This window comes from Bos mutus, chromosome 28 (genome assembly GCF_027580195.1).
Source record: "Bos mutus isolate GX-2022 chromosome 28, NWIPB_WYAK_1.1, whole genome shotgun sequence".
NCBI classification, from domain to species: domain Eukaryota; kingdom Metazoa; phylum Chordata; class Mammalia; order Artiodactyla; family Bovidae; genus Bos; species Bos mutus.
The window spans coordinates 28,939,436-28,965,885 of NC_091644.1; the positions used below are offsets into that span (position 1 = coordinate 28,939,436).

General features: G+C 39.6%; 1 protein-coding gene across 6 annotated transcripts in view; it reads left to right on the forward strand.

Moving 5' to 3' along the window:
• Positions 1-26,450, forward strand: part of RHOBTB1 (Rho related BTB domain containing 1) — a 141,584-nt gene that overhangs the window by 13,102 nt on the left and 102,032 nt on the right. For all 6 annotated transcript variants that reach the window (XM_070364803.1, XM_070364797.1, XM_070364802.1 and 3 more), the window contains exon 2: positions 3,484-3,586. The gene's annotated coding sequence lies outside the window, so the exon portion shown is untranslated. The remainder of the gene's footprint in view (positions 1-3,483; positions 3,587-26,450) is intronic.

Below are 26,450 nucleotides of genomic sequence, written 5' to 3' on the forward strand. Positions count from 1 at the left end.
TTGACTTTTATAAACTGATCAAACAAATTTGTTAAAAATAATGGAGAGAGAGAAGTAACACTTCTACCTATATTGGGGCTTTTTCTTGGTCCTCTTTCATTACTTTTGTCTTCAAAATTTGGACAGTCTTGCTACTGCTGCTTACTCAGAAAAGAGTTTCTAAAATGGTGTCTTACCCCTGTGTTCAGAGCATTCCATGGTGCTATCTGACGTTTAAAAACCATCTAATCACCTATTATTTATATAGCATTCACAGCATTCAAGCATGAAATACTACACCATGGAAGTTAGAAATGTGAGTAAAGCAGGGTTTCCCTAGCTAGATTATACACTTTCTGAGAGCTCTTTGCACTGCTGTATTTATAGCTATTGAAAATAAAGCCAGAGTATTATAAATATGAATCTTGTAGTGAGAGAACATTTAAGGATCTTTGGGTTTGTAGAGGAGGGTACATGGGTTCTACTCAAGAATCCAGGACAATGCCTGAAAGAGGCAGTGTCTGAACTGGGTGTTAAGAGATGAACATTTCAGAAGCAGAAAGCTAGTAACAAAGTCATGGAGGCAGGAAACAGCTTTTGGGGAGAGGGCTACAGAGAGGGGAAATGGTTTAGTAGGACTAGAAAGGTCATGTTAAATGTGGTCAGTGTACTGATCTCAGCTATTGAAAACTTCTCTGCTGAGAAGTTTTAGAGTTGATCTGCTAGGGACTAAAGAAATACTGGACGCTTTCGAGCAAGTGGGGAAGCATGAGGCTTTAGGAAGAAAACCGGGATCCACCCTGAAACCTGGGAAATGATGGTGACCGGACGTAGGGGTGCATGAGAAAAAGACCACCACCTGGAAGGGAGATGATGGAGGCGAGATGTATTATTGATCGTAGTGGCCTTTGACATGTAAAAGGGAAATGACGTTTGTGTGCCACGTGGCCGTAGTCAGGTGGTATGTTCTGTACGAAGGTGCAGCGATGGAGGAGAAGACTGAAGATGACTCCAAGTGTTTAAGCCACAGAGGGTGGCAGCACCATTGATGTTAGGCAGGAAAAGAAAAGCAAATTCAGAAGACGCTGGGGAGGAGGATCCAGCCTGGAGAAGCGTCCAAAAAGACAACTTAAGCTGTGGGTGTGAATGAAATCGCTGCCAGGTGGAGAATCTGAAGGAAGGCCCATGCTTCAGGGGAGGAAGTAGAGGAGCCAGAAGAAAAAAAATGAGAGGAGTTTCCTGCGAGACTGGGACTTCTCTGGTGGTTCAGTGGTTAAGGCTCCATGCTTCCAATGCAAGGGACATGGGCTCAATCCCAGGTCAGGGAACTAAGATCCCACGTGCCATGCATCGGAGCCAAGAAGATAATTTTTTTTAATAGTACATACATTTTAATTGGAGCTGGGCTTCCTGACAGCAGAGAAGGTGGAAAATCTACAAACATTTCAGTGCATATGAACTCTTATGTAGTGTATTCCAAGTGGTACAGCACAAAGACCAGATATTACTTGCTCAGAGACTCAAAGAAAAAAAAAGTTTTTTAAGTGAGATTTCAAGGAAGTCAGGAAAACATGTGGATTTCAAGGAAGAGCCTCGTGCTGGGATGTGTTTCACTTACAGTGTGAACATAAGATCATATACCTTTCCCTTTCTCATCCTTTCCCTTTTGAAATGGCCCCACAAAATGGGCTGTGCGGCAGTCAGTACTATATCATATTTGGCCTCATTATCTTTGCCGCTTTACCCCCTGTTTATATTAATGAACACTGACTGGCCTAGGGTCGCAAGCCATCAGTGACTTCCTTCAGAAATTTCTCCTCACCGTTGAGAACGTGACTTCAGCTCAGGAGCTCCTATGTGTTTGTTAGGAAGGCGTGGCAAGGGAAGAGATTTGGATGACTTGTTACTTGGGAGTGAATTGTGCTTATAGTTAGGATTTCCCTAATTCAAGCTTCAGGTGTGCCTCTAGGAGTAAGACAATTTTCATAGCAGTAATAGATGGCCCTAGTGGTAAAGAACCCGCTTGTCATTGCAGGAGACGTTAAGAGACATGGGTTCGATCCCTGGGTCAGGAAGATCCCCTGGAGGAAGAAATGGCAACTCACTCCAGTACTCTTGCCTGGAGAATCCCATGGACAGAGGAGCCTAGAGGGCTATAGTCCATGGGGTCACAAAGAGTGGGACACGACTGAAGCAACTTGGCATGCACTGCTGCTGCTGCTGCTGCTAAGTCACATCAGTCCTGTCCGACTCTGTACGACCCCATAGACAGCAGCCCACCAGGCTGCCCTGTCCCTGGGATTCTCCAGGCAAGAACACTGGAGTGGGTTGCCATTTCCTTCTCCAATGCATGAAAGTGAAAACTGAAAGTGAAGTCTCTCAGTCGTCTCCGACTCCCAGCAACCCCGTGGTCTGCAGCCCACCAGGCTCCTCCGTCCATGGATTTTCCAGGCAAGAGTACTGGAGTGGGGTGCCATTGGCATGCACTGCCTCCAAGCAAAAGTACCCTGTTTCTGAGCTTCAGGTTTGATCCCCAGTCAAGGAACTAAGATCCCTCAAGCTGCAGGGCAAATAAATTCATGCGCCACAACTAGAGAAGCCTGCATGCTGCAACAAAGACCCAGCACAAACAAGAAAAAGTAGTATTTTGCCCTTCAATTTTCATAGTCATCAGCCCTATTCCTGTTAAATAGAATAATCCATTTTATTTCAATGCCCCTGTATCATGTTTTACATGCTTTAAATTTTTGATGAATTTCATATCAAGAGGATAAAATACTTGGCTTCTTTAGGGGAAGTAATGTATCTTTTCCTCTTAATAGAAGATTAAGAAGAAACTGTGTCTTCCTTTTCCCTAAATTACCAAGAAACTTTATACCTTCCATCAAGTGCTAACCAATGTAGGTAGCATGTATACTTCTTCCTTTTTGACTCTCAACCCTTTTTTTTTTTTTCTTGGTCACACTTCAAGGCATGTGGGATCTTAAATCCCCAACCAGGGATTGAACCTACTGAGTCTTAAACATTGGACCTCCAGGGAAGTCCCTGTTTTCTTATTTTTACTCACATTTCATTATTTTTCTTTTTGGAAGCCACCTCAGATCCTTACAACAGAGTCAGAGTATAAATAAATGAAACAGTTTTACTGTTGACTAAACATCTTTCTACTCATTGTCTCATTTGCTTGTGAGAGCAGTCCCTCAAATAGCTGGCATTAGTACCCTACAAGGCAGATGAAGAACCGAGCCTGAGTGAAGTGAAGGGTCTTCACTTCATGCAAATACCCAGTGGGATGCAGCCCCAGGTCTTCTTCCCCTAATGGGGGTAGTCATTCCAGCCTCTCTTGCTCAAACTCTTGTGGGCACCTGATTGATTTGTAAATAGCATACAGTTGGCTGGGATAGCACTCGTTCAGATGAGAAATCACTGATAGAACAAACTAGTATTTCTTGAGAAGTTTTCTCCTTGATGATGAAACATTCTGTGTTTGTATCTCCTACCCAGGTTGCGTAACCATCCAGAAACACACGATAAGAGTCCTCTTTCAGCAAGTATTCTTGATTAAGTCATGAAAATGGAATTGGAGCTTGTTTTTCCCCTTTGTATGGTAAGTAACTACTAGTATGGATAGTTCTAATCTTCTCACAATATTAAAAACAAATGGAGCTACTTCTTGTGTGAAGATGGCATGACTTCTAATATCTAGATTTGCCATCGGTGTGTTTCATAGAAAAGAGAATGTTCAATTTATTCGCTCAGTTGTGGTTTGTGTCAATATGAAATATATATTATCTGGTTTAGAATTTTGAGTCATTTTGTTCTACGTAATGAGTTTTGGTCATTAAAATAAAAGAATTCTTCTACTCGCTTTATAAACAATTTTAAGATTCTTTACAGTAGCATCTTGTGCAGAAAATTGACATGTGGATGCTGAAAAGTCATGGCCACAAACAAGGAAGATTTAGAAATGCCAGATCTGTGCTGTGGCATTTCTCTTCATCCCAGATGTCCTAGTTTGGAGCATCCACCCCTTTGGCCTAGGAACTGACTGTCTTTAATTGGAAAAACTTATTATCATTTTGCAAGCAAGTGATTAGAACTCAGTCACCCCGAGTGAGTAACATCACCTTTTGAGGAAAGGGCTATTTTACTGAGTTTTCACCAGTGTATTGTGCCTACAGGACTTAAATTGCTTTGAGACACTTTACTCTCCTTTGTCCACACTCACAAAATCATTTATTTTCACACTTCATTGTATTTTTTCTGTATATGTTCTAGTGCATATTTAAAAGGAAAATTCTCTCTAGATGTGTAGCTGTGAATGTTGCAAAATTTCATTTTTTCTAATGAATTAGGGAGGTGGTCATATTTGAATGTGTGGGAAGGCTGAATTACAGATAACTTTAAACAAATGTGGTTTTTATTACTTTAAACTACATATAGTAACTTCAACAAAACATTATAAAACAGAAATCCTTAAGGAGATTTCTCCATTGTAAGGAGACCTCTTACAATGAATCATATGAACATTTTGTTATTAGCATATAGATTGGGTGTATGTAGGAGCTTGTAAAGTGCCTGAGGTTCATTGAAAATAGCTTATTCTGTCTAAAAAGTGTACATAAGATTGAAAATAAATGTTTAAAACACCATATGTTATCTACCTATAAATAAAATGTTTGCAAAAAAAGGTAAACATCAGCCTAGCTCATGAGCAAATTATCAAAAGATTTTAAATTTATTGAAGTCTTAAATTAATGAGATATTACCACGTGTGCATAAATAACCTAAAGAATAAAATTTTCTTATCCTTCTCTCATATGGGTATTTGTGTTAATGAATCAGGATCCTATTTACACGATTAGTCCCTGAAGTAATTGCTTATTTGAAGAAGTCCTGTCTTATGGGTTTTCAGTTAATTAAATATATTTGCATTTTAGGCACACATTTTAAATTCTAAAGTCCTATTTTTCATAAGCCATATTCAAATATGTTCGTGTGATAATATGTCTCATTAAGGCCCAAGTCTTTCATTTTTAAAGAAACTTTCAGAATAGCCATATGCATAAAATGCTTATTAATGAAGTCCAATCAATATTTTAGGAAAGTCAACCAATTAAATGTTTTCTTAGTTTAAATTTTCCTGTTTGTAACTGTGATTGCCATGCTGAACATACCTTCAATTTCTAATTTTTCAGTTAGCTTTATTTAATCAGTGTTTCTTTTTCCTGCTTAGATTTTGCATGGCAGTTTTTAACTTCTAATATGCCTTTGGAATTATAAGCATCCTTTTCCTGGAGACTAGCTTTTTCAAAGTATGTGCATATTAACATACTGATCCTGCCAACCCAACTGGCAGATTACTAAAATATGGAGCAAAACTTTTCTAATACTGAAGAACAAAGTATAGTAATTCACAAAGTTAGGTATGTTTTAAAAGGCATAGTTTCCTTATGATTTTAAAATATAAGAGAAATTGGGAATTTAAGTATGTAAGTTATTTAAAAAATCATAAATGCCTTCCTGGGATCAAAACTATGGTAATCTCATGGTGCTACCCTAGTTTGGAAGTTTGAAGAAGCTATTGAAGTTGTGGGGGGAGAAGCAACAGACGGACAGGCGAGATGAAGGGAGGGGAGAGGGAGAACGGGAGGATGCATGCAGGGGACCCAGGGTCTAAAACCAAAAAGCACGGCAAGGCCAGATGCTGAGAGAGGTACAAAGGGACCCAGTTCGGAAAGCAGATTTGAAATATCTGTTTTACACCACACCTCACTGACCTCTTTCTAGGTGGTTATTTATTAGATATTTCTCTAGTATACTGTTTATCTATTAGGCTTATTAATTCCTCTTTGCAAAGAAGATATAAGATGAAGAATCTGGATATAGATTCAAATTCCAGTCGAAGACTATATCTAACTCAACAAAGGGTAGTAATAGAAAAAAAAGAAGAAGAAAAAAATGATATCCTACAATCATAATGTTATATTATGTCCGGTTTAGCAGTACTGCACAATAATGTCATTTTATTGTCATGAAAACAATCTGACATCCTGAAAAATATATACACTTTACAATAAAATAAATTTCATTCAATTAAATCTTACTGATTCATGTAAGCAATGATCTATGTCAAATGTAATACCAATAGTCTCCTCAGAAGATAACATTTTCTTTGTAGCTGGAATTGCCCTAAGGAAGCATTTCTTCTCATTTAGAGAAAGTAGGAATAAAGCACTTGTATTACCATTTGTATAAATTTTTAATACTGAATAAAATATTAGTGTTTAGTGTAATATTGATTCTCAACATAATACTCCTCCATAATGGCATGCTAATTGGGAAGAATTAAATCAGATCGATTCAAAAACCCTGAGAATGGATCATGTAACACTTGTAATTTTTTTCATTAGTTTTCAAAATTCCAATTAAAGCGGAATTAATCTGTAGAACAGAAATTCTGTGCACATGCACCATCTCTTCTTTCCCACTGCTCCACCCCACAGTGAGGTACAGGCGTGAAGAGGGTGGGAAAGGGACTTCCCTGGTGGCCCAGTGGGTAGGATGTCACACTCTCAATGAAGGAGGCGCAGGTTCAATCCCTGATCAGGGAACTAGATCTCACATGCTGCAACTAAGATCTGGTACAGTCCAATAAATTAAAAAAAAAAAAAAAAGAGGAGGGGAAAGAGGGCAGATCTTCACTTATGAGTTTCAACCATAGAAAAATAGCATTCAAGAGATAGGCGATCTATGTGCTCTGTAATTTACTAACTGCGAGCCTTAAACCTCTTGTAGTCACAGTTTCCTCATCAGTCATATTACTAATCTAATAGTACTAATCTCCCTCAAGTTGTTGAGGGAGTAAAACAGAGAGGCTCTCTCTCAACTAGGGGTGATTCTGCCCTTCAGGAGACATTTAGCAATGTCTGGAGATGGCCTTGGCTATCACAACTGGAGCGGGTATGTGTGCTGACATCTGGAGAGTAGAGGCCAAGGATGTTTCAAATCTTCCTAGGATGCACAGGATACCCCATCCCCACCCCCACCCCCCCACAAGGAAAACTCATCCAGCCCAAAAGGTGGAACCACAACTGAGAAATCCTGGAGCAAAGTGAAGTAATATATGCAATGAGCACAGTGTCTGACATACAACAGGCTCTCCGATAAAAGTCAGCATAGTTATGATGTTACGGCTGTCATTATTTGAGAAAGGACTCCAAGTCACCTGCCTGGTATGGGGACTGAGTGAGCGATTCAGGAAGCCCATCCCAGCAGTCAGTTGTGCCTGTCTGCTAAGTCATCTACTTGGGGCAGCCAATTTTTAAGTGTTTTTAGAAACAGACTGACCCACTTAATATGTGACTAAGGCTTATAAATTGTATCGTACCAAAGTTCAAGGGCTATCATTTAATTTTTACTTTCTTAGAAATTAGAAGAAAATAGGGAAAGACAAATAACCTATAGTAACAGGTGACTTTTACTTTTTAATTTCTGCTGTTAGTAATAGCTGAGGAGTCTCCTGACAATCATTTACTTTATAAAATAAACTGATGTTTGGACAAATGGCTAGGAAATATGGTCTTCTCATTAATAAAAGATCCTGATTAACTGCTTATACGGTACATGAACAGTATCAGTTTCAAAACCAGTTGACTGCAACCATATAGTTTTAGCTTAATGTTAAAACATTTTAAGGAAGGCAAAATTCTTGCTTAATACAAGATTGTTTTGGTAAAGAATCCACCTGCACTGCAGGAGATCCTGGTTTGATTCCTGGGTCGGGCAGATCCGCTGGAGAAGGGATAGGTTACCCACTCCAGTATTCTTGGGTTTCCCTTATGGCTCAGCTGGTAAAGAATCCACCTGCAATGTGGGAGACCTGGGATCGATCCCTGGGTTGGGAAGATGCCCCGGAGAAGGGAAAGGCTACCCACTCCAGTATTCTGGCCTGGAGAATTCCATGGACTGTATAGTCCATGGGGTGTCAAAGAGTCAGACAAGACTGAGCGACTTTCACTTTCTTAGGTCAAAAAGATCTGAGCTTGAATTTCACACCATTAAGCTCTGTGATTTTGAATAATTTGCCTAACTTCTCTGAGTTTAGTTCCCTTATCTGTTTAATAGGCATAAAATTACTGTAACATGGGTAATAGGTATGTTAGGTGACAACTGTAATTCTCTCAGTAATATAGAGTTACTGAGAATTAAATGAGACATCTAGAATTTAATATATATTAGCAGTTACTAAATGGTAGCCGTTATTATTTTCATTATTATTATTTCTTCTAGGAAACTTGCACTATTTTTCAGAGCCAGCAGTTCTCATTCTAAAGAATGATAACTATGATGTAGAGGCAAGTTTTTTATTAATGGGGAAGCTTAAATTAGTTCTATTACCTCAACTAACAAAATCCTAGACTTGCTTCAATAAATTTGATTTAAAAGAAAAAAAGAAAACATGGGTATTATATATGGAAATTTCCAGTGAGAATTTTTTAAGGAAGCAGTGGATTTTCTAAATTAAAGAATGAATGATGTGCACATTTTCCTCTCATATTTTAATATAGTTGGTAATCCACTTTTTAATTAGCCACCTAATTATAATTCAATAGAAATTTCCCTAGGTGAACGTAGTAACCTACTTCAGAGAGAAATGGTGCTTTGAGTAGGCACTCCTACTGTGAATTTTGACACTTTTTCAGGTCCAATTTGTTCCAAACCTAAACCGCCCAGGAGAAATGGAGAGAGCTCTGTTTCATAACCTAATAATTCTGACTGCCAGGAAGAACGATTGCAAAGCTAAATTCACCTTCTATCAGAATTTTTATTTCTCCATTTCTTTGTTTCTTGAAGAAGACTCAACTATTTTTTTCTTCCCATTAGTCATGTTTTAAACTTGAAAATAAAAACACAAATAGTCTGAACTATGACTCCCTTCATTTTTCTTGCTGATTTACAGTCTTAACTTTTCAAGTTTCCTTAAGTTCCAAATGAAAGGTCTTGATTTTTGTTTCTTGGGTGGTCTTTTTTGTTTTTTTTGGCTTCCAGGACCAAAAAGTACTTGAAGAGACAATTCCAACATCATAATAGGCATCTGTTTATTTTCATAACCCAGACCCCATGTTAAGGAGGGAGTTTTTTTTTTAATCTATTACTTAGCAATAGATCTGGAGAAGGCAATGGCAGCCCACTCCAGTACTCTTGCCTGGAAAATCCCATGGACAGAGGAGCCTGGTAGGCTGCAGTCCATGGGGTCATGAAGAGTCAGACACGACGGAGCGACTTCACTTTCACTTTTCACTTTCATGGATTGGAGAAGGAAATGGCAACCCACTCCAGTGTTCTTGCCTGGAGAATCCCAGGGATGGGGGAGCCTGGTGGGCTGCCGTCTATGGGGTCGCACAGAGTCGGACACGACTGAAGCGACTTAGCAGCAGCAACAGTAGCAATAGATATTCAATGTTCCCAAAATTTACATTTGTTTAATCACTGGTTATTCATGAACTTATTCTAAAATATTTTCAAACCTGACATTTGGTGCTGAGGAAATGAATCGACTGCTTTATTGAACTCTCTCTTCCAACCAGTTTTAACTTTGTGTAGTTACAACTTCAATGTCTTTGCATATAATTTTCAACTCTTGTCTCTTAATTTCTGGTTCATATTCATTAAACTTACACAGACAGGAGAGTTGAATTTTTCATTTTAATTAGTTTATCTCCTTGCTTCCACCTTTGCACCCTAGAGTGTATTTTTTTTTTTTACTTTTTCTTTTATATTGGAGTACAGTTAACAATGTTGTGTTAGTATCAGGTATACAATAAAGTGAATTAGTTACACATATACACGTATCTCTTCTTTTTCAGATTCTTTTTCCATTTAGGTTATTACAAAATATTGAGCAGTGTTCCCTGTGCTATAGAGTAGGTCCCTGTTGGTTATCTATTTTAAACATAGCAGATGTACATGTCAATCCCAAACTCCCAATCTACCAATAAAATATAAGTCAGGTCATTCTGCTCCTTGACTCAAAACTCTCCAGTGATTCCCTGTTTCAATCAGAGTAAAATCTAGAGCCTAACAATGGTCCTCTATGTGTCAGCCCACCTATGTTTCAGCCCACCAGGTCCACCCTCTCTTCCTGCCATCCACCTCCACATTAAACCACTCTAATTGTAACCAAAAGTGGGGTCTGGCTGCTGGCTGCTCAAAAGACATTAAAGAGGCAAGGCTGATGGAAAGGAAAGTTTGCTTGCTTTTGGATGTCAGCAACCAGAGGAGAAGGCAAACTCCTGTCTTTCAAAGGCCAATTCCCTCCCCACTTCTCCCAACTACATCCAGTGGGCAGGAGCTTTCATAGGCAGAGGGAGGGGGCTTCAAGCTGAAACAGCATGGTCAGCTCTGACAGTCATCTTGAAATGGTCACCAGTGGTCTGTGATGATTACCAGTATCATGTTGATTGTTATAAGTACAATTAATATTCAGCTCCAGGGTCAGTTTGTTTCCATTTCCTTGAGGCCAGTTTTAGGAATTGTGGCAGCTTACATCATGGCTACGGTCTGGTCATCATGTAGTTAACATCTTCCACCTGGTGGGGGTTTTAGTATAACTCACAACCTCACAGGATAGGGCTCAGAATATTATCTATAGCCCTTGAGAAGGAACTAAAGGTAACTTTGCTTACTAACCATTAATGCTTTGTCCTGTTTGACTGCTTTTCTTTTGTTAGGCATTTTCTCACTTCTGTGATTAAACTTAATGTTTGGTTTCCCTGTTGGCTCAGTGGTAAAGAATCTGCCTGCAATGTAGGAGACCTGGTTCAGTCCCTGGGTCAGGAAGATCCCTTGGAGAAGGGAATGACTACCCACTCCAGAATTCTTGCCTAGAGAATCCCATGGACAGAGGAACCTGGCAGGCTACAGTCCATGGGGTTGCAAAGAGTTGGACAAGACTGAATTGCTAACACTTTCACTTTTCACTTTGGCTAAAGCTTTTCCATGGGCAAGAAGCAGGCTGAGGACATGGGGGCTGGGGGAAAGGACTAAAGGGTCCTTCTCTGTTTCACAACTGCTCTGGCTTCCCTACAGTTCTGCCAGCACAGGAGGCATGTTCCTGCCTCAGGGCCTTTGCACATGCTCTGTCCTATCTGGAACATCCTTCCCAGGGAACCCACATGACCTGCTCTTTCCTCTCCTTCAAGTCTTTCCTCAAATGTTGACTCCTCAGTACGCTCTTCACTGATCACCCTTGTAAGATGCAACCCCTTCCCACAATCCCTATTTTCCCTCCCTGATATGTTTCTCAGCATGATAACCACCATCATCTGATAAACTGTATAACTGACTTATTTATTACTCATTTATTTCTTGTCTGTCTCCCAGGACTAGAATGTAAGCTCCATGAGGGCAGTGTTTTTTGTTGGTTTGGGCTGGTATCTAGCAGACAGCTGATATTAGTTACATTGAACTAAAGTAGAATTGTTGCCTTACTGACCTTAGTTTCTTTCAAAGCCTTAATTTGCCTCTTCCGTTTTTTCTTCTGGTGCTCTGTTCCTTTAGGAAAATGTCAATCCCCTTAACCAAGATTAGGATTTAGGAAATAGTTTCACTGTGTTTCCTTTTGATCTCTGATAAACTTCAAGTGGGAGAGGTATGCATTTTAGCCATATTCCTTTTCCTGTTACTTTTCCCATTAGACAAGGAGACCATTATCACCAAAATGGTAAAGGGACTGGGACAGATTAGATTCCTGATCACAACACTCCTGGGGGAATCCTGATGGAAAAAAGAGATACATGGAAATGCCAAGTTCTACAAACAGTTAAATGAAAGACAGTGGGAGGGTTATTTTCCTTTGGACTTAGGTAGATTTTTTTCTAGCACACATGTTCCTAACGTAAATATAGAGCCTTAAACCTGACTTGAGAAAATACCTACCTCCTGATGACAAGAAAGCCATAAATATAGTTCATGACCAAAGATTAGTCACTGTTTATTATTGCTGGTGACACATGATACATAGGGAAGGTCTGGCAGTATTTCAGATTTCTCCAGCCAGCCATTTGTCATTTCATAGTGGAAGATGAGGAGGTATTTCTATATTAACGGCCCCTATAAAAGGGAAGTGAGTGGAGAAATGCCTGATGTGTTTTATCATTGAAAGTCAAAGGGACACCTGACAATGTTAAAAATGTGCTGAGTGGATTACAGCACATTTTGGTACAAGTTGGTCTTCTAAATAATAAGACTCCATTAAAGAGGAAGAGCAAGAAAAGGTAGAAGAGTAAGGGAAATATGTTTTCTGCTGCATAGTTCTCCCTTGTGCCCTTGAACAACATTTCTGGACTCGAGCTGAGACACAGGAGCTTGATTTATCTCTAAAGCCTGTAACGTTTTGAGCGGCATGATATCCCCAAAACCCTGCTATTTGAGCTGCACTCCTGTCCCAGCACAGAACATTTCCAGCTCAGATCTGTTCAATGCAATCTGCAGAGACGTGATGCCCCTCCCCGCCAACTTCACATCACTTCCCAATTTCAATTCATAATTTAGGATAAACCAAGTCACAGAGCATGTTCATCACTTCCACCTGATCAAAAAATTCACACCCATATCTGCTTCATAACTATGATGTCTATACACGTTGAAAGACATCAGGCTCTTTGGGAGAGAACTTTAAAGTTCTCTTTAAAAAGTGGAGTTGGGGATGTGAACAGCCAAGAATTTTTTCTTGGAAATGTTGGTGCTGAGGAGTTTTTAACATAAGCAGTAACTCCTGTGATGCTCTGCAGAATTCCAAAGACACTGATAAAAATTAAAATAAAAAGCCTCAGCTTGGTTATATGTATGCTTCAATAGGCAAAGAGATATATTTAATGCAGAGGGTGTTGAATCTGAATTAGTACAAATATTATTAATTTAATGTTCATACTGCATTTTATGGTTTATAAACTGCTTAGCAATAATTTTATATATTTTCCCTCACAGCACCACTGTAAAATATATCAGCATTTTATTTTCCCATTTTATAGATGAGGCAACCTTTAATAAGTGATCTATTTCTTTCCTGTGCATATTGGTTAACTGGTAAATGATTAATTTATGTCTACATGAACTTCATCATGCAGAGTATTTATTTTAGTGTGAGTTGGTATTTATTTTACCCGCAAAGCATTACAGTATCCAATTATGTATGCATGTTTTAAAGGCAGTAAAGCAGCCATGGGTAGTTAATGCAACATTAAGTCAGAGATTTTAAATCCGCAGTAAATTCTGAGTTAGAGTATTTAAATCAACCATCCTCCTTTCACCCAGCCCTGGTCCATGTGGGTGAGAAACGGTCCTTCTATAAAATGACCATGTGGCACTTGTCCAATGACACAGAAAAGTTATATTGAGATTTTCAGAGTTTCAAATCTTAACTGTAAAATAAAGAACCTAAAGGCTTATAACTACATTTGGCAAGAGTCTGGAGGAGCAGGCAAATCTGATCAGTGACTTCTGCCCACAGCATAACTTGTGACTGTGGAGTTTCTAGCCGGCTCTCTTCCTTTTGCCATCTTTATTTTTCTGCCTTCATTTCTTCCTTTCCTTATCAACTTTTGCATCAGTGAGATGGTTGCTGTGGCTGCCTATATGGAGACGATGCTAATCTAATCACACCTAACATAATTAAACCTCATGTTAAGGTTTAATAAAAAGGGAAACATCTTCTGCAACACTGTCATTTGCATTATTTACCCATAATGTGCTCTACTGTGTTATACCCAAAACTGCCTCTCTCAATGGGTGCAGCATTTGCAGTCCAAGATTCTCAGAAAGGTCATTTGTATAAATGTGGATGGACCTGGAGTGTCATACAGAGTGAAGTCAGTCAGAAAGAGAAAATCTCATATATTAACACACATATACAGAATCTAGAAAAATGGCACAGGGCAAGAATAGAGACGCAGACATAGGAAACAGAAGGGGAGGGTGGGATGAATTGGGCGAGTAGGAGTGAGACATGTGTAAACCAGACAGCTAGTGCAAGCTGCTGTGTAACACAGGGAGCTCAGTCGGGCGCTCTGTGATGACCCAGAGGGATGGGATGGAGGGGGCAGGAGGGAGGCTCAAAGAGGGACAGCATGTATGTACGCACAGAGGTGATTCACTTCACTGGACAGCAGAAACTAACACAACATTGTAAAGCAATTATATTCAGTAAAAAAAAAAAAAAAAAATTAAGCATCCTAGGCACTGACTCAGTTAGATCCCTCCAATATTTCACCACTCTCATCTTAGTCAAAGGACCAAAAGGTTCAGTCATTTTATAAGTCAACATTTTTTAATCAATTAAAATGTGCTTTCTTTTCATGATAATTTATAGTATATCATTCTCCTCCATTTATTGACCCCAAGACTCTTCTATTCAGCCAACAAAGGATTCTAAGATAAAAAATTACTTGCAGAAGGTCACTGCCATAATTTCGCAGGCAAAATTTCAAAGTCTAAATATGGCCATGAAAGTGAAAATCGCTCAGTGGAGTCCAACTCTTTGCAACCCCAAGGACTATACAGTCCATGGAATTCTCCAGGCCAGAATACTGGAGTGGGCAGCCTTTCCCTTCTCCAGGGATCCTCCCAACCCAGGGGTTGAACCCAGGTCTCCCACATTGCAGGAGGATTCTTTAGCAGCTGAGCCACAAGAATACTGAAGTGGGTAACCTATCCCTTTTCCAGCGGATCTTCCTGACCCAGGAATCAAACCAGGGTGCGGATTCTTTACCAACTAAGCTATCAGCGAAGCCCAAATACTGCCATATTAGCTGTCAAAGGCAGATGATTTAAAACACATTGTGTGTGTTAGGTATTTAAACTCTTTCAGAATCCATAAACTGCCTGTTTGAAAATCAAAATGTATTCTTTAAACTAAAAGAGTACCTAAAAATTCAGGAAGTGCTATAATATGAATTTTATGAAAATAACTTTTCTTATTAAAAATGTACTTATTGAACCATAAACTCCATTTCATCAGATCTACCAATAACACAATGTATCATGGAGTAATATCTTTTCATTTGTGTCATTCATTATGGGATGTATTGTACAGTATCTATTTAATCAAGGCATAGAAATTTTAAAAATGATTTTTTTTTTAACAACAAGGAGCATTATCACAGAGGAATGTCATTGAAATATTATCCCCAGGCTACTTGCTTGGAGATCAGTTATAAAAGGAATCAGCATCTCAGTGTGCAGGATTGTAATTCTGACTTAGATATACTTGACCCTTAAATGGATACTGGGGATTCTTTTCATATAATGAAGACAGAAAGAAATTGGGAGATTTTAGCCATCTCACTCTGTTATAAAAATGGAAAAATACACATATAATTAAAGGAAATATTTCAAAATATGAGTGTAATATACAGAGTATACAAATTTCACCCTTTTAAAAATCCCTCTAACTAAATACCCAAATGAAATGCCATTATAGCTTCCTTCATATGCAGTGGTTCCAATATCAAAAAATCCAAGGCTTTTCCCAGTCCAAAACTTTTTAGATAGCATTTATCCTTCCTATTAACATTTTTTTGACCCATACTGCAGCTTCTACATTGAACATATCATTTTCCTCTGAGAACTGCATGTCCTTACACAGCCGTACAGGAGAACTGTGAACTTATATCACTTTCTGGTGTGACAAAGGACTAAGTGGGCAGAGAACCAGATAAGACTCCCATGCACTTGCTCGTTCACCACCACCCCTCATTGAACATGAGACGTAAAGGCATATCCCCTTATTGTGAATGTCGAACTGGGCTTGATTTCCAGGTTCTCAGTCCCGTAATTCCCAGGACCCATTATTATGGCATTTCTGTTTTCATTGATTTTCATCTTTTTATATAATTCTGTTAGCTTCTGCCAAAAAGAAACATTTCGAGGAAGGATTCTTATAGGGAAAAACTGAAAAATAATAATGATGCTGAGTGAAAACACTGTATTCCTTTTCATAGAGAGAGCTTATCAAGTATTCATGATATTTCAGAACCACATTTGGAGAAGTTGCTGAAACTTAATCTCGCTTCCAGATAAAGTCAGCACAGCATTTATACAATTATTATCTAGTATTTCCTCGCAAACTAATAAACAGTATTTCAGCTAAAACTTGAGCTTTATTCTACAAAGAATCTAAAACTTCTTACAAGGAAGCATTCCTTATCCATCAGAAGTTGGTACAGAGAAAGGAAAATTCAAAGCGGCAAATATGGGCAGTGCCTTTCCATCACCAACAGAGTAAGAAGATCCCAGCCCAAGAGCATGGGTCTCTAGAGCATGTGGCAATTGTACGCCTAGAGAGAGAGGAATCCGTTAGGATGCCATGGCTTTGAATCAGTCATTTATACCTGCCAACCTGTTTCCCTGTTCTGAACCAAGATTCATTAGGTAACCAGTTCACTGGTTACAATTATTCTTCACATATACTTATCTCTGCTGCTGCTGCTGCTGCTGCTAAGTCACTTCAGTCTTGTCCGACTCTGTGGGACCCCATAGACGGCAGCCCACCAGGCTCCCCCGTCCCTGGGATTCTCCAGGCAAGAACACTGGAGTGGGATGCCATTTCCTTCTCCAATGCATGAAAGTGAAAAGTGAAAGTGAAGTCGCTCAGTTGTGTCCGACTCCTAGCGACCCCATGGACTGCAGCCTACCAGGCTCCTCCATCCATGGGATTTTCCAGGCAAGAGTACTGGAGTGGGGTGCCATTGCCTTCTCCATACTTATCTCTACATCTCATCAACTCAATGGACATGAGTTTCAGCAAACGGCAAGAGATAGTGAAGGACAGGGAAGCCTGGCGTGCTGCAGTCCATGGGGTCTCTACAAGTTGGATACGACTGAACAACATCTCTATCTATGCCAATGGGGAGAAAATACAGCAGTCAATGGAACTATCAGCTTGATAGATACATTTCTTATTGTAAAGTTGGCATTCTGCTGTAAACAGCTTTTAAATTCATGTGAATATTGTCAGTGAGCACATTTTGAAGTCATATAATTCTCAGTTGCACATACGGAGGTAGAAGTTCCATTTCTGGAACATGAGGCTAGATGGAGACAGTCATTTCTCATCCCATATATTTGCGTATAAAATACGGCCACTCCCATACGTACTTTCGCAATGCCTTCCCCACCCTACAAGAAAAAGAACTCATGCTTGTAGGAGATGACAGTGAGTCTAACACTGTCCTCAGAGAAATAAAGTTCCGTACACAGGTTCACCCAGCCAGTAATAGAGGTGAGAATAAAACGCAGGTCTGACAGATGTACTTTGATGTACTTTGACCTAACCTCTTCACTTACTTTCTATAACTAGCAACTCAGGCCCTGGAGAGAAGCAAATAAAGCCAGTCCCCTGGCTGCCAGAGAATAAACACTGGTTCTGTTGGCTATTTTTTCTAAGCAACTCTAAACCCAAGATCTTACCCAAGAAGTGATACTCTTACCTCTATGGATGTTTGGGGAAACCTTGTCTGATCGTTTAGCTATATACATAATGTTTTGGATTCTGATTTAAAAATGAACACTATGACCAACCCAATAAATAGTAATATCAATTCAAGGTAGTGTGTGCAGTGGTGATGAATTCTAGGGAGCAGAATTTGTTGAGAAAGGTTGGCATACCAGGAGAGCATACAGAGGAGAAAGCAGTCTTCTTAGGATAGAAAAAAGAAAACAAGAAGCCAAAGCGGAAAAAAAAAAAAGGTATCTGTGCTTTATGTGCACACACATGTGCACATTCTATAAGTATATGAAATAACTTGCAAACATAAATATTTAAAAATAAAAATGTACACTATTAACACAAAGACATGTGTTCATAGTGAACTTAATTTCTTGAACATTCCTTATCAGGGAACTGGAAGAGCAAAGAGAAACAACAATTATTTTAGCAGTTACATAACTGTCCCTCATTGTCTATTCATTATCTCGTTATTTGGCCTGCCTACAGAATTAGTTATGAGTCCAGTTCCAGTGATCTCATTGTGTTAACTGACCACATCACATTTGATTGTTTACAAGCACACATTTGTATTATGTACCTAATATTAATCTGAAAAAGGTCTTAAATCTATTTAACGGGACCTGGTAGGAGAGTACTCCTAACGAATTATAAGCTTAGTGATGCACAGATGAAATATTCTGGATTTTGATCATGCATATTAGGTATTAGATGTATTCCAGTCAGCCTTCTGTATCTGCAGGTTCCAAATCCACAGACTGTGCATCCTCAGATTCAACCAACTGCAGATCGAAAATATTCAGGAAAAAAAATTCCAGAAAGTTCCAGAAAACAAAACTTGAATTTGCCATGCCAGCAACTGTGTTGCTTAAGCAACATCACATTTACATTGTATTTACAACTATTTACATAGCATTTACATTATATTAGGTATTATAAGTAATCCAGAGATAATTTAAAGTATACAAGAGGACGTACATAGGTTATATGTGAATACTATGCTATTTTATATAAGGGACTTGAGTACTGTCGGATTTTACTATCTATGGGGTCCTGGTAACAATCCCCTACCCATACCAAGGGATAACTGTATGTCATGTCATGTCTTCAATGTCATTTTGGAGATTATTTTTTCATCTTAAAAAATAATAGGTATCAAATGTCATTTATTATTCTGATTTAATGAGATCATCTTTCCATCTCCCAATGAACTCTTTGCTTAAACTAGTTCAAATATTAGAACCTTTTCTTAAAAAAAAAAAATAGATCATCACTTAAGATTGAAATAATATATCTAAACCAGGGATTCATTTCAGTGTTTAGCATATCTCCTCACTTCCAATAAATTCTTCCTAATATCTAACTCAGTTCTTTCCCAAAATGTCCTCTTACAAGCAATGTCCCACTAAATCATCTTCCTCAGTCTGGATTTTTCATCCCTGTAATGCTTGCTTTGAATCTACATTCTTTTCCCATTCTCCCAGGCCTCCAGGTTTCCTCTAGGCCAGTATTTCTATTAAGAAATTAGTCTCCTCTGTGTTACTGACAGCAGCATTTCAGTTGCCAGGATTGTTTCTTTTGAACAGAAGACCCAAAGGGTGCTTCCCTCATTTTAGCCCCACTGTTTCTATGATTCAACCCCCAAATAATTTTTTCAGAATTCCTTCAGAAATGAAACACTCATTAAAAACAAAAAGAAACAAAAAAGAGCTATTTCAAAAAGAGGGCTAAGCTTCAAAAAAATGGTAAACAGAGACTTCCCTGGTGGTCCAGTGGTTAAGACCATGCTTCCTCTACAGGGGGCACGGGTTCAATCCCTGGTCAGTGAACTAAGATTCCACATGCAGTGCAGTGTGGCCAAAAGATATCAATAAGTAAACAGAAGAAGAGAGTGAATCATTTTCTTCCCTGGATGCTATTTTGAATGGAGACAGGAAGATGAGCTAAATGACCTCTTGATGATCCCCCAGCCCTGTGATTTTGTGATCATTTTAGCTTCCGGCACTTCCTCTTCTCTGAACACTAAAATCTAATCTGCCCTAAACATGGGAGTGTTTAACAAATGAAAACCTTTTAATGGAAGAGAGAGTCTGCCTGTTTCCTTGGAAGTAATTTCCTTAATAATTGCTTATATTTATATTCAAGGCAGCCCGTACTGAATCATTAAACCCAAAGAAAGTCATAAAAGAAAAATTAGCAGACATACTATGTAATGATATGCGATTTATTTCTTGACTTTTCCCTTTGTTTCTCTGCGTGAGAAACATTTATTCCTATAAATGGTTAAAGGACTCATGAACTCTGCTCGGCTAAACCTAAAAATCATCCTTGACACCACGGCAATGGTTTCAGTTTAGACAAGAGAGCTTTGTGAACGTCAGTGAACATTTTACTTCCACGGCTACCTTCTGAGCAGCGTTGCCACGGAGCAGATTACATCTGACAAGGCTGTTTGGTGAAGATTAGCAGCAGGTAGATTAAGCAGTCCTTGAGCCTGCCATTTAATCCACCACTAGTGGTTTTAAGCACTAAGCCAATGATGCTACTTGGAAGCACAACAATTAGCTTATTATTTCTTGTTACTTTGTAAGCAGCTATTTTTGAACCAGGAGAGAACTTTGAAAATAATTGCTACTGATGAATAGTTAAACACAGACCTCTTCCAATATCAGATGGATGACCTGGTTGACTCTAGATTCAGATGCCACTGTTATTATTACATGATTATGACTAACAATGATTATGGTAAGACCATTCCATTAAGTACCAGAGCTAAGCTTCCTGTGCATGACAGCAGTTTCCCACTAGCTATCTATTTTACACATGGTAGTGTATATATGGCAATCCTAATCTCCCAACAATAAAATAGTGTAAATAAGCTACAGGAAGTGAAGGAGGAGACGTCAAAATTTGACTCTGGTGGGACTCGAAACCACAACCTTTGAATAACCACACCCGGGCGGGCAAGAAGTCCAATGTGCTATCGACTGTGCCACAGAGAGAACTAAAATGGACAGCAATGGGTGAATTTAACTCAGATGACCATTATATCTACTACTGTGGGCAGGAATCCCTTAGAAGAAATGGAGTAGCCATCATGGTCAACAGTCTGAAATGCAGTACTTGGATGCAATCTCAAAAACGACAGAATGATCTCTGTTTGTTTCCAAGGCAAACCATTCAATATCACGGTAATCCAAGTCTATGCCCCGACCAGTAACACTGAAGAAGCTGAAGTTGAATTGTTCTATGAAGACCTACAAGACCTGTTAGAATTAACACCCCAAAAAATGCCCTTTTCATTATAGGGGACTGGAATGCAAAAGTAGGACATCAAGAAATAACTGGAGTAACAGGCAAATTTGGCCTTGGAGTACAGAATGAAGCAGGGCAAAGGCTAATAGAGTTTGCCAAGAGAACGCACTGGTCATAGCAAACACCCTCTTCCAACAACACAAAAGAAGACTCTACACATGGACATCATCAGATGGCCAACACCAAAATCATATTGATTATATTCTTTGCAGCCAAAGATGGAGAAGCTCTATACAGTCAGCAAAAATAAGACTGGGAGCAGACTGTGGCTCAGATCATGAGCTCTTTATTGCCAAATTCAGACTTAAATTGAAGAAAGTAGGGAAAACCACCAGACCATTCAGGTATGACCTAAATCAAATCCCTTATGATTAAGTAGAAGTGAGAAATAGATTCAAGGGACTAGATCTGATAGACAGAGTGCCTGATGAACTATGGACAGAGGTTCGTGGTTCGTGACATTGTATAGGAGACGGGGATCAAGACCGGGAGGAGGGTTCAGGATGGGGAACACATGTATACCTGTGGCGGATTCATTTTGATATTTGGCAAAACTAATACAATTATGTAAAGTTTAAAAATAAAATTAAATTAAAAAAAAAAAGACCATCCCCAAGAAAGAGAAATGCAAAAAAGAAAAATGGCTGTCTGAGGAGGCCTTACAAATAGTTGTGAAGAGAAATGAAAAGCAAAGGAGAAAAGGAAAGATATACCCATTTGAATGCAGAGTTCCAAAGAATATCAAGGAGACATAAGAAAGCCTTCCTCAGTGATCAATGCAAAGAAATAGAGGAAAACAACAGAATGGGAAAGACTAGAGATCTCTAGTCAAGAAAATTAGAGATACCAAGGCAAGTTTTCATGCAAAGATGGGCACAATAAAGGACAGAAATTGTATGGACCTAACAGAAGCAGAAGATACTAAGAAGAGGTGGCAAGAATACACAGAAGAACTGTACAAAAAAGATCTTCACAACCAAGATAATCACGATGGTGTGATCACTCACCTAGAGCCAGACATCCTGGAATGTGAAGGCAAGTGGGCCTTAGGAAGCATCACTACAAACAAAGCTAGTGGAGGTGATGGAATTCCAGTTGAGTTATTTCAAATACTAAAAGATGATGTTGTGAAAGTGCTGCACTCAATATGCCAGCAAATTTGGAAAACTCAGCAATGGCCACAGGACTGGAAAAGGTCAGTTTTCATTCCAATCCCAAAGAAAGGCAATGCCAAAGAATGCTCAAACTACTGCACAATTGCATTCATCTCACACGCTAGTAAAGTAATGTTCCAAATTCTCCAAGCCAGGCTTCAGCAATACGTGAAACGTGAACTTTCAGATGTTCAAGCTGGCTTTAGAAAAGGCAGAGGAACCAGAGATCAAATTGCCAACATCCGCTGGATCATTGAAAAACCAAGAGAGTTCAAAAAAAAACATCTATTTCTGCTTTATTGACAATCCCAAAGCCTTTGACTGTGTGATCACAATAAACTGCAAAAAATTCTGAAAGAGATGGGAATACCAGACCACCTGATCTGCCTCTTGGGAAATCTGTATGCAGGTCAGGAAGCAACAGTTAGAACTGGACATGGAACAACAGACTGGTTCCAAATAGGGGAAGGAGTAGGTCAAGGCTGTATATTGTCACCCTGCTTATTTAACTTCTATGCAGAGCACATCATGAGAAATGCTGGGCTGGAAGAAGCACAAGCTGGAATCAAGATTGCCGGGAGAAATGTCAATAACCTCAGATATGCAGATGACACCATCCTTATGGCAGAAAGTGAAGAACTAAAGAGCCTCTTTATGAAAGTGAAAGAGGAGAGTGAAAAAGCTGGCTTAAAGCTCAACAGTCAGAAAACTAAGATCATGGCATCCAGTCCCATCACTTCAGGGTAAATAGATGGGGAACAGTGCAAACAGTGGCAGACTTTATTGTTTGGGGCTCCAAAATCACTGCAGATGATGACTGCAGCCATGAAATTAAAAGATGATTACACCTTGAGAGAAAAGTTATGACCAACCTAGACAGCATATTAAAAAGCAGAGACATTACTTTGCCAACAAAGGTCAGTCTAGTCAAGGCTATGGTTTTTCCAGTGGTCATGTATGGATATGAGAGTTGGACTATAAAGAAAGGTGAGCACCAAAGAATTGATGCTTTTGAACTGTGGTGTTGGAGAAGACTCTTGAGAATCCCTTGGACTGCAAGGAAATCCAACAAGTCCATCCTAAAGGAGATCAGTCCTGAGTGTTCATTGGAAGGACTGATGTTGAAGCTGAAACTCCAATACTTTGGCCACCTGATGTGAACAGCTGACTCATTTGAAAAGACCCTGATGCTGGGAAAGAGTGAAGGCAGGAGGAGAAGGGGACGACAGAGGATGAGATAGTTTGACGGCATCACGAACTCAGTGAACATGAGTTTGGGTAAACTCGGGGAGTTGGTGATGGACAGGGAGGCCTGGTGTGTTGTGGTCCTTGGGTCGCAAAGAGTCAGACACAACTGAGCGACTGAAGTGAACTTAACTGCAGCTACAGGAATATATTTACAGCACAGGGGAAATTAAACTCATTATGTTGTAATAATCCATAATGGAGTATAGTCTGCAAAGATACTGAATCAGTATGCTGTACACTTGAAACTAATATAATATTGTAAATTAAATATACTTCAATTGAAAAAGAGACAGCAAAGGACAAAAAAGACCGTTCCATAAAAACTAGCTGCCCTGAGCTAATCTCTGACTGGGGCTTTACAACATTTTCATTGACTCATCACAACAGTTCTTTGAAGTTTTACCAAAATAAAAAGTTCCTCATATATTCTGGGAATTTTTTTTTTTTTTTGGATACTGACTTTGTGTGTCCATGAATATTTTTACAATGAATTATTCAGCACTTGACTGATTATTTTTTGTGTTGCTTGGTCCAACTGCAGTTTGAATGATACAGAATGAACAGAGAAAACCACAGCATTAATCTTGAACTGTAAAAGCCCTATTTGTATTGTGACACAAATGTAAATGTAAAGCAAGCAGAAAATAAAACGCTAAGTAAGCTCTTTTCTGAGCTTAGTATTGTTAGAAAATATTTAACTCGTTGCTTGGTAGCTTTTCTATTTTGTGTGCTATCAGTGCAAAGAGAATTATACTGGGGTCAAAAATGATTAAAAACTTTACAGTAAATTACTTTTATCAAAATTTTACTAGTTTCTAGGGTAAATGTGCAGCACTAAACTTAATTACCAAGATCCGTGAAATATAGAATTAATATTCAATATGGGTCTGAATTGTACTGATTAGCATATATTTTATACAATGCACTAAAAGAAAAATATGTTATCATTAATATTTGTTGTCTGGTGAATACATTCTTATCTTGTGGATGGAATAGTGGGTTTATATACCTACAGAGGATAGCATTTGGTTGTGCCAAATACAAGCTGTGTTTACCACTCACATCAACTAAACCCCACTATACCTGAAACTAGGAAGCGTCTTCTATGCAATGAACATGACTGGACCGACAAAACTTATGAATTTTTTTATTATAGCACTAAGATAAAGATCAGGAAAAGGCAATGGCACCCCACTCCATTACTCTTGCCTGGAAGATTCCATGGACAGAGGAGCCTGGTGGGTCCTCCAACTCGCTAAGAGTTGGACACGACTGAGCAACTTCGCTTTCACTTTTCACTTTCATGCATTGGAGAAGGAAATGGCATCCCACTCCAGTATTCTTGCCTGGAGAATCCCAGGGACGGGGGAGCCTGGTGGGCTGCCGTCTATGGGGTCGCACAGAGTCGGACACGACTGAAGTGACTTAGCAACAGCAGCAAGATTAAAATTGTTATTAACTATAAGAGGCAAAGGATCACTGATCACAATGACATTCTGCTAAATGACAGACCACAATCCATAGCCTTGAGTGATCCCTTTGCCAGATAACACCTGGAAACCACACTGAGATGTACTTTCCAGGTGGTGGTTTTATCTAGTTGGCCTTAGACGTGTCAATCAAGCACTTGTCTCAGTTTGCCAATTCCCTCCTTGCTGACATCAGATCTGAGATGGCTAAAAATGTGTGAAGTCCTGTAGCCTACTCTCCAGGGCTTTCACCTTGGGATGGCAGGAGAGCTTATAAGGTCTCTATTACTCCATTTCCACAGCCCCTAAGACTACAGCTGAAAAGTGACCCAAACAAGCTACATTAAGGTGATTGTCTAATAAATGGTTAGTAAACAACTCTGGGAGAAGGCAATGGCACCCCACTCCAGTACTCTTGCCTGGAAAATCCCATGGGCGGAGGAGCCTGGTAGGCTGCAGTCCATGGGGTCTCGAAGAGTCGGAAACGACTGAGCGACTTCACTTTCAGTTTTCACTTTCATGCATTGGAGAAGGAAATGGCAACCCACTCCAGTGTTTTTGCCTGGAGAATCCCAGGGACGGGGGAGCCTGGTGGGCTGCCATCTATGGGGTCGCACAGAGTCGGACACGACTGAAGCAACTTACCAGCAGCAAACAACTCTAGCACTAAAGACTCCCAAGGTTGAGGGGGACCTTAAAGGTCATGAATGACTATTTTACACTCTTCTGATGACTCAAGTGACATTCAAAAACCACTGATGATAGGAATCTCTTGGCTTCCCAGCTTCAGGCAGTTCTAGTTGATACTCATCAAATTTCCCCTTACTGGTCCTACATGTAACCGTTGGCACTAATGAAATGTTTACTTCCCCTCCAATACCCTGACAAGCTCCTTTCTAATGCTTCCTCATTCTCTTGGGTTTCCTTCCTCCAGTGCCCTAGTCACTTTCCTCTGCACACATTCCAGTTTTGTTTTATTTTGAGAAACAAAACTGAGAGTCCTTGGACAGCAAGGAGGTCAAACCAGTCAATCTTAAGGGAAATCAACCCTGAACACTCGCTGGAAGGACTGATGCTGAGGCTGAAACTCCAGTATTTTGGTCATCTTTTGTGAACAGCTGACTCACTGGAAAAAAATCCCTAATGCTGGGAAAGACTGAGGGCAGAAGAAGAGGGCATCAGAGGATGAGATGGCTGGATGGCATGACCGATGCAACGGACATGAACTTGGGCAAACTTCGGGAGATGGTGAGGGTCAGAGAGGACTGGAGTCCTGCAGTCCCTGGGGTTGCAAAGAGTTGGACACGACTGGGAAACTGATCAACAACAACAAACATGGGGTGTAATCTCATCCACACAGGATAAAACACAATTAGCAGTACCTTTATTCTAAGGACTGCCTTCCTGTTAATATTGAATTTGCTTTTGTGGCACTTATATCTGAGCGGCACTTGAGATCCATAAGTGAAATTCCTAAGTGACACTTAAAATTCCTAAGGGCTTCCCTGGTGGCTCAGACAGTAAAGAATCCGCCTAGAATGCAGGAGACCAGGGTTCAATCCCTGGGTCAGGAAGATCCCCTGGAGAAGGGAATGGCTATCAACTCCAGTATTCTTGCCTGGAGAATTCCATGGATAGAGGAGCCTGGCAGGCTATGGTCCATGGGGTCACAAAGAGTCAGACATGACTGAAGTTTCTCACACACACACACACACACACACCCGTGGTCCTCACATATCTAAGCCAAGCCATAGGTACCCCATCCTGCATCTGCATAGT